Source organism: Chiloscyllium punctatum, chromosome 35, assembly GCF_047496795.1.
Source record: "Chiloscyllium punctatum isolate Juve2018m chromosome 35, sChiPun1.3, whole genome shotgun sequence".
NCBI classification, from domain to species: domain Eukaryota; kingdom Metazoa; phylum Chordata; class Chondrichthyes; order Orectolobiformes; family Hemiscylliidae; genus Chiloscyllium; species Chiloscyllium punctatum.
Window position 1 is genome coordinate 7,774,797 of NC_092773.1, and position 9,514 is coordinate 7,784,310.

Below are 9,514 nucleotides of genomic sequence, written 5' to 3' on the forward strand. Positions count from 1 at the left end.
TCAAAATCCTTCTTGCGCTATTCATCTACCTTCCCAACAAATGCATCTTCTGAATAAAGGAATGTCATGTGAAAGAGACGCGTAGGCATATATGTGCACACCAGAATTGTATTAACTATTTTAAAACTGACTTGTCACCAATAGAATTCCGTGTAATGAAGCCTGGGTGTTCTAATGCTAATAACAATTAAGAATTGCTGATCATTTTTGATTACTTTGCATAGCCTAATGGCTCTATTAAATTAGCAGAGGGAGGTGAATTAATCCACTAATATTATTACCAGTCATTTCAAGTCTTTTGTAATTAGTATAGGTCCCGGTAATGAGAAAGACGTGGATTAAACATGTTTGAATTAAATTTGCGATTCTTGGAACATAATGAACTTTTGACTGATTGAAAATGCCTACACTGAAGTCCAAGGTCACCACAGACAATGAACAGTACTGTATGAATCAAACACAACAATGATTTCTTTTTTCTTGTCCACTCATTAATCAGAAAATATGGGCCACAAATTCAATTTCAGCACCTGAAGGTGGGAGAATATGAGTCAATGCGTTACTATTCTATTACTGAATTCTGATATTGCAAGATATGAAATTAATAAAACCCATTTCCTTCACTCCACCATTGGCAGCTGTGTCAGCAGCTGACCTGCTCAGCTCTGGAATTCCCACCTTCAACCTCTCTCCCTTTCTCTGCCCTTTGTTGTTGTGTTCATCAGACCTTTCGTCAGTTGCCCTTAATTCTCTCTGTAACTTGATAGAGTCATAGAGTCATAGAGATGTACGGCACAGAAACAGACCCTTCAGTCCAACCCGTCCATGCCGACCAGATATCCCAACCCCAATCTAGTCCCACCTGCCAGCACCCAGCCCATATCCCTCCAAACCCTTCCTATTCATATACCCATCCAAATGCCTTTTAAATGTTGCAATTGTACCAGCCTCCACCACTCCCTCTGGCAGCTCATTCCATACACGTACCACCCTCTGTGTGAACAAGTTGCCCCTTAGGTCTCTTTTATGTCTTTCCCCTCTCATCCTAAACCTATGCCCTCTTGTTCTGGACTCCCCCACCCCAGGGAAAAGATTTTTCTATTTATCCTATCCATGCCCCTCATGATTTTGTAAACCTCTATATGGTCACCCTTCAGCCTCCGACACTCCAGGGAAAACAGCCCCAGCCTGTTCAGTCTCTCCCGATAGCTCAAATCCTCCAACCTGGCAACATCCTTGTAAATCTTTTCTGAACCCTTTCAAGTTTCACAACATCTTTCCGATAAGAAGGAGACCAGAATTGCACGCAATATTCCAACAGTGGCCTAACCAATGTCCTGCACAGCCGCAACATAACCTCCCAACTCCTGTACTCAATACTCTGACCGATAAAGCATACCAAACGCCTTCTTCACTATCCTATCTACCTGCGGCTCCACTTTCAAGGAGCTATGAACATACACTCCAAGGTCTCTGTGTTCAGCAACACTCCCCAGGACCTTAACATGAAGTGTATAAGTCCTGTTCTGATTTGCTTTTCCAAAAAGCAGCACCTCACTTTTATCTAAGGTAAATTCCATTTGCCACTTCTCAGCCCATTGGCCCATCTGGTCCAGATCCTGCTGTAATCTGAGGTAACTTTCTTCGCTGTCCACTACACCTCCAATTTTGATGTCATCAGAAAACTTAGTAGCTACACCTCTTATGCTCACATCCAAATCATTTATGTAAATGACAAAAAGTAGAGGGCCCAGCACCGATCCTTGTGGCACTCTACTAGCCACAGGCCTCCAGTCTGAAAAACAGCCGTCTACCACCACTCTCTGTCTTCTACCTTTGAGCCAGTTCTGTATCCAAATGGTGAGTTCTCCCTGTATTCAGTGAGATCTAACCTTGTTAACCAGCCTCCCATGAGGAATCTTGTTGAATGCCTTATTCAAGTCAATATGGATCACATCCACTGCTCTGCTCTCATCAATCGGCTTTGTTACCTTGGTCATGTTGCAGCTGTATCGGGCACTGGTGAGACCACTTTTGGAATATTGCGTGCAATTCCAGTCTCTTCTGTATCAGAAGGATGTTATGAAACTTGAAAGGGTTCAGAAAAGATTTCCAAGGATGTTGCCAGTGTTGGGGGGTTTGAGCTATAGGGCATGGCTGAATAGGCTGGGGCTATTTTCCCTGGAGCATCAGAGGCTGAGGGGTGACTTTATTGAGGTTTATAAAATCATGAGTGGCACGGATAAGGTAAATAGGCAAGGTTTTTTCCCTGGAATGGGAGAGTCCAGAACTAGAGGGCTTAGGTTTAGGGTGAGAGGGGAAAGATATAAAAGGGACCTAAAGGGCAAAGTTTTCATGCAGAGGGTAATGCGTGTATGGAATGAGCTGCCAGAGAAAATGCTGGAGGCTGGTATTATTGTGATATTTCAAGGCATCTCGATGAATAGAAAGAGCTTGGAGTGATACGGGCCGGGTGCTGACAAATGGGACTCGATTAGGTTAGGATATCTGGTCGGCATGGATGAGTTGGACTGAAGGGTCTGTTTTCGTGCTGAACATCTCTATGACTCTAAGTGTTAGTTATGAGGGAGCATCGTTTGAAGATAAAAGGGGGAACGTTTAAATGAGATGTGAGAAGTGTGTTTTCGGGCAGAGGATGGTATGTACCTGTGATACACTCCCAGACGAGGTAGTGAAGACAGATACAACAGCAATGTTTAAAAGGCGTTTTGACAGATACTTTTAAAAGGAAGGGAATAGAGGGATATGGACCAGGTAGAGGCACAAAGTATTTGGTTGAGGAATGCATCATGTGTTGGCGTCGGCTGACATGGTGGCCATAGGCCCTATTCATGTGCTTTACTGTTCTTTGCAGGCCATTCACCCATCAGGCCAGTTCCACCATTCTCCATCTGATCAAAGACTCGTCCTCCACAGCTATATGTGGCAAGGAGTTCCAAAGTCTCACAACCCTCTGAGAGAAGAAATTGCTCCTCATCAAAGCTGTGAATTTATTCTGAGACTATGCCCTCTGGTCCTAGACTCTCCCATAAAGGGAGACATCAAAAACGCTGTTGTCACAAATGTGGACTGTACAATTACAGCGACCAGGAAGTTTAGATGTAGCCAGCACGGCCCAGTGCATGTGCTTGTTCCTTTCTAACTGTTTAACAATTTGCAAGTTTTGATGGTTTTATGGAAGCCAACTTCTGGGGAACTGGAATCAAAGAGAACTCAAATCTTTTGTTCAGTGAGTGCAGTAGAGATCCATATACATTGAATTGAATTGAATTTATTGTCACGTGTACTGAGGCTGGAGTGGGGGTGGGGGCGGAGAGGTCAGGAAGAAGATTTCTCCAGTTTCCTCATTTCCCCTCCCCCCACCTTGTCTCAGTCAAATCCCTCAAACTCAGCACCACCTTCCTAACCTGCAATCTTCTTCCTGACCTCTCTCCCCCACCCCCACTCCGGCCTATCACCCTCACCTTGACCTCCTTCCACCTATTGCATTTCCAACGCCTCTCCCCAAGTCCCTCCTCCCTACCTTTTATCTTAAATACAGGGGGGGTCGGTTTCTCTTCGGAGGGTCGGTATGGACTTATTGGGTCGAAGGGCCTGTTTCCACACTGTAGGGAATCTAATCTCATCTAATCTAATCTAACAGTAAGTAGAAACTGTTACTAAACCAGCTGGTGCATGTGTTCAGGCTTCTGTACCTTCTCCCCGGTGGTAGAGGTTGTAGAAAAACATTGCTAGGATGGGATGGATCTTTGAGAATGCTCGCGGCCTTTCCTTGACAGCAAGCCTGGTAGATGGATTCTGTGGATGGGAGGTTGGTCTTTGTGATTGTCCGGGCCGAGTTCACCACTCTCTGTAACAGTCTCCGGTCTTTCTTGGTATTCTTCTTGAATGGTACAGTTGCCATACCAGGTAGTGATACATCCAAACAGAATGCTCTTGATAGCGCACCTATAAAAGTTAGCAAGGGTATTCGCCGTCATGCTAAATTTCCTCAGCTGCCTGAGGAAGAAGAGATATTGTTGGGCCTTTGTAACCAGTGCGTCTGCATGAAGAGTCCAAGAAAGCTTGTTGTGAATGACTACTCTCAGGAGCTTGACACACTCTACTCATTCCACCTCTGTACTGTCAATGTGTAGGGGGGCATGAGTAACATCCTGCCAAAAGTCAATAATGAGTTCCTTGGTTTTGCCGGCATTGAGAGTTAGGTTGTTCTCAGTGCACCATTTTTCCAGGTCTTCCACCTCCTGTCTGTAGTCTGTTTCATCGCCATCTGAGATTCAACCGACTATGGTGGTGTCATCAGCGAACTTGTAAATGGCATTAGTCTGGTATTTGGTGATGAAGTCATGGGTATACAGTGAGTACAGTAGGGGCTGAGTACACACCCCCGGGGGGCTCCAGTGTTGAGTGTTAGTGAGGATGAAATATTGTCCTCAATCTTCACTGATTGTGGCCTGTGGGTCAGGAAACCGAGGATCCAGTTGCAGAGAGTGGGGCTTAGTCCAAGATCACTAAGTTTAGTAATCAGTTTCAAGGGGATAATAGTGTTGAAGGCTGAACTGTCGTCAATGAGTAGGATTTTCACGTAGCTGTTTTTGGTGTCAAGATGTTCTAGGAAGGAGTGAAGGGCAAGTGATACGGCATCTGATGTGAATCAGTTGGTCCAGTAGGCGAATTGGAGTGGGTCCAGATTAGTGGGGAGGCTGGAAGTGATTAATGCCATGACCAGCCTTTCAAAGCACTTCATGACCACCGAAGTTATGGCCACTGGACGGTAGTCATTGAGATATGCTGCATGAGCCTTCTTAGGCACAGGAGTGATGTTGGCCCTCTTGAAACAGGCAGAGACAGTGGCCTGCTGCAGGGAGAGGTTGAAGATATCCGAGAAGATCTCTGCCAGTTGATCTGCGTATGCTCTGAGTGCATGGCCTGGTACTCTGTCTGGTCCCATCGCTTTCACTGGATTCACATGAATAAAATCCCACTTCTTAATATGTTGTGGATAAGAAAGCTGGTAACAATACCCTCCCGGGTCCAGCATTGACTCTTCTTATTTGTCTTCTTAGTACAGAGGCAAATGTTAAATAAGAAAATCCAAAAGCACAACAGACTCCGAAAAACAAACAGCACTGATACATGGAGAAGTTTCCCCCTTTGCTACCCATTCCCTTTTCATATTTAATCAGTCAGTTTATGTGTCAATTAACTTTAGTCAGCCATTTAAGTCTTGTAAGACTGACAAAAAAGTCATGATCAGATAACTGTTGGGGAAATTAGTGACGCCAAGGATATACTTGGATTGAGTGCCCTTCAGAAAAAGTTCACTGGACTAATTCCTGGGATGCAGGAGTTTTGTTTTGAGGAAAGGTTGAAAATGTTGGGCCCAATTTTTAAAAATTTGTTGACAGGATGTGTGTGTTACTAGCTCAACTAATATTTGTAGCCCATACCTAATGCTTGAGAAGGTGTAGTGAGCCAACTTCTTGGACTCCGATAATCCATATGGTGGAGATCAACTTACAGTTCTGTTAGGGAGGGATGATTTGGAGGTGCAGGTGTTGTACTGGGGTGTACAAAGTTAAAACTCACACAACACCAGGTTATAGTCCAACAGGTTTATTTGGTTACTTGGTTAACAGTCCAGCACCGGCATCTCCAAATCAGGTTTATTGGGAAGCACTAGCTTTCGGTGTGCTGTTCCTTCATCACATGGTTGTGCAGTATAAGATCGTAGGACCACAGAATTTGTAGCAAAAGTTTCCAGTGTGATGTAACTGAAATTATGTATTGAAAATGACCTGGATTGTTTGTTAAATCTCTCATCTTTTTAAATGAACATGTTGTTTTCAGTTCTTTCATACGTAAATTGCAGAACTTTTTTGAAGTTGCATTCTCAAGTGAACTTTAACAATTGGTGTCGTGTCAGCCCAAGTAATGCATTGAAGATGTGAGATGCCCTGTATGAGACTCTGTGCCACAATGGTCAGACTGATTCTAATCTAAAAGACATATTTACAGAATCTTACATTGATTCTTGCAGTTTTTGAGCAAAATAAAATGTAATTCTGCAAGTACAAATTCACCCAACAAATGTGTGTGTGTGTGTTGGGGGGGTGGGGGGATTGGGAAGGGTATTGAGTGTCTGTGAGAAAGTGTATGTATGTGTATGTGTGAGTGAGTGTAAAGGGGTGTAAGTCTGTGAGAGGTTGTGTGTGTTCATGTGAGTGTGGGAGTGTATGTGTGAGTGTATAAGAGAGAGCTTGTGCATGAGAGAGGATCCGCGTGAGTGTATGGGTCTGTAGGAGTGTGTGTGTGTTTGTGTAGGAGTGTGTGTGTCTGTGTCTGTGTGTGCATCTGTCTGAGTGTGTTATGTCTGTGTGCCTGTGTTTGTGTGTATGTAGTGCAGTGGGGTCACCTGTAGAGTGACATGAACCCAAGGTCCTGATTGAGGCCATTCCCATGGGTACCAGCCTTGGCTATCAGCCTCTTGTTACGACACGGGGTAAACTCTCCTGCTTAACTTAAAACCAGCAACACAGAAAAGATGTATCCCATGCAGTAATCTGTTAAAGTCAAGTGGCCAAGAACTATTTAAAGTGAAAATTAACAACTTTATTTCTTAAGAACATAGAATAATAGTATAACAGAGAATAATTTACTCATAACTATTTGCCATTCCTTACTCTAACCAATCTGTTACCTTCCCTTCTATAATAGTAGTCCGATAAAACTCCCAATTAAAATTTACAAAAAACAACACTTCTTATCTCAAAACCAGGCAGCTGTAGATTCTTGTCTTTGGATTTTCCTGTGTCTTCTTTTCTCCTTGTTTGGAATTTCTGCATTACATGTTACTGATCAAAAAGGGCCTTTTAAGACAGCTCTTTTTTCAGGCAGTCTGTTTCCATGCTGGGCCATGGCAGTTCTGATCTCAACTGTTCAATTTTCCCCGTTCTTATATTCCAGAGCATCAGATTATGTCATTGGCCCTCAAGATTGTCAATACACTCAATACAAACTTGATTGGAGTTTGATATGTTTCAGATATAATTTAAACTGATTGGCCGAATTCAAATTTGTTTTTGTCTCCAAGCAAGGAACTAATTGAGTTGTTCGCCTCAGTGTTACATTGTTACCTTTTTGAGAACACTTGGTGCTATATCCGGTAGTTATGCTGCTTTGAACTCTCTTAAAGTACACCCACGTCTTCATAACACTCTGCTCAACCACTTTGCGTAGTTGCCTGTTCTGAAGTCTGCCTTTCGAGGACGGTCACCCAAAGGTCCAAAGTCGAATGTCTCGGACCACTGAAGTGTTCTCTGACTGGGGGGAGCACTCCTGTCTGTTGACATTTGTCCATTGCTGTACCCTCTGCTCAGTCTCACCGATGGATTTCCACTGAAGTTTAGAAGATTTTATTATCATATACAGGCTGTCCCATTCTGAAGACTGTTTGCAAGTCAATTTGTACTCAAGTTGGAACACAGTGCAGTGCAGCTGTTTATAAGTCCAGGAAACGTTCATATGGCAGCTTTTCAAAATAATATCCTGGTTTGGAATGACCTTCAGAAGTACGAGTGTTCATAAGTCAGACATGCATAAGTGGGGACTCTCGAAAAGACTCTGACAGACTTTGGTATGATAGACGTTGGGAGGATACATCATCTCATGGGGGAATGTGGATGAAGGTTTGAAAATAAGGGATCCCAATTTATGACAGAGATAATGAAGAATTTCCTTTCACAGAGGGTTCCAAGTCTTTGGAATTGTCTTCCCAGAAAGATGGACAGATCTTTAATTAATAATGAGTCAAGCATTATAGGGGCAGTCAGGAATGTTCAGTTAAGGCCACGGTCAGATCAGACATGATCTTAATGAATAGCAGTGCCTTATCGTCAGGCAGTATTGCCTACTCCAGCTCCTGTTTCATAATGATATTCACAGGAACAACTGAGACTGCAGCCCATTATTGCTGGATATTCATCTTCCTTTCCTATTGAACTGCTGATGGCTCATTCGAAATCTTGATTTCCCAAGATAACTGTTGGTCTCCGGGTGATCATTGCCATAAAGACTGCAAAAAAAGTCTTGTTATTACCGCTCTATTGTCCACTTAGCAGAAGGTTTAGCTCAATTTTAAACATTGTCAAAAAACTGACAACACAGAATTGAATGAAATGTGCAGCACACAAATAGACGATTTGCTCCAGTGGGTGATCACTATTGATTATATTCCTTGCAAGCCATATCGCAGTTGATCAATATTTGATTCATTTGTCAATCTCTTTTCATCCAGTTTCAGATTAAATGCATTGACATTATTCTCTTCAACCACTTCCTGTTCCACAGTGATTCTCACTGCCCTTGTGTTGAAGAATTTTCTCCAAAAATGCTTTTTTTTTGGAAAATTTGTGAATTCTGTTTCTCATGGATTGTATTTTGCTCTCACCAGTATGTGAGAAATGTTTCTTAATGTTTACCCAGTTAAACTTCTTCAAAATTTTAAAGACCTCTGTAAAGTCACCTCTCAATTTTTTTTGGAAGAGAAGATCCCAAGATATTTCAGTCTGTCTTGATAGGCTCTAATCCCTAAATTCCGAAAATGACCTTGTAAATCGTGTTTTCATCTTCACCAATACTTCTAAAATCTTGTAATAATATGGGAATTGGACCTGTGTACAGTGACTCTCAGTGTGGGCACACTAAGGTTACAGCCACTTCAAACAGACATGAACATCCAGGGTGAAAAAACTAACAGAGGGCAAGAGGATTGGCCGCAAGCGAACCGACTTTGGAGACTGAGAGAGTACACCTCCATCCAGGGCCCCAAAGGATCTTTTCACATCTGGCAGATATTTCCCTGCACATCCACCCACCTCATCTCATTTCCAAGGCTGAGAGATTAGTACCGGGCAGAAGACAGAGTGTAATATCCTTACTTTTGTGGTTTGTGGTTGAAGAATAGAGAGATGCAGATTGAGAGAGAGCAACATGCTTTGGTGAGCAGTGGGTGAAGTTAAGTAATTTGTTCCTAGTTACTTGTTTGATGTTGGTAAGGATCACAATGGCAGGGGAACTCTGCACGATGATATACAATATGTGGGAAATCAAGGACACGCCCACTACCCATGGTGGCCATGTACACAGAAAGTACATTCAGCTGCAGCTCCTTATTGACCGCATGGAGCAGCTTGAGCTTCAGATGGACTCACGATAGAGCATTGATAATGCTGTGGACACCATGGATAGCACATTGAGCGAGCTAGACACATCAAAAGGAATGGCTCCACAGATAGAAAAGCATTGAGGGGTCACGGGAAGACTAGGAAGCCTGGGTAGGCTGTGCAGGATTCCTCTCTTGCCATTCCTCTCTCCAACAGATATACCATGTTGGATACTGTAGTGGGGGATGGCATCTCAGGTGAAAGCAGCAGCAGCAAAGTTTGTGGAACCATGGTTGGCTCTGTTGCACAGGAGGGGAGGAAAAAAACTG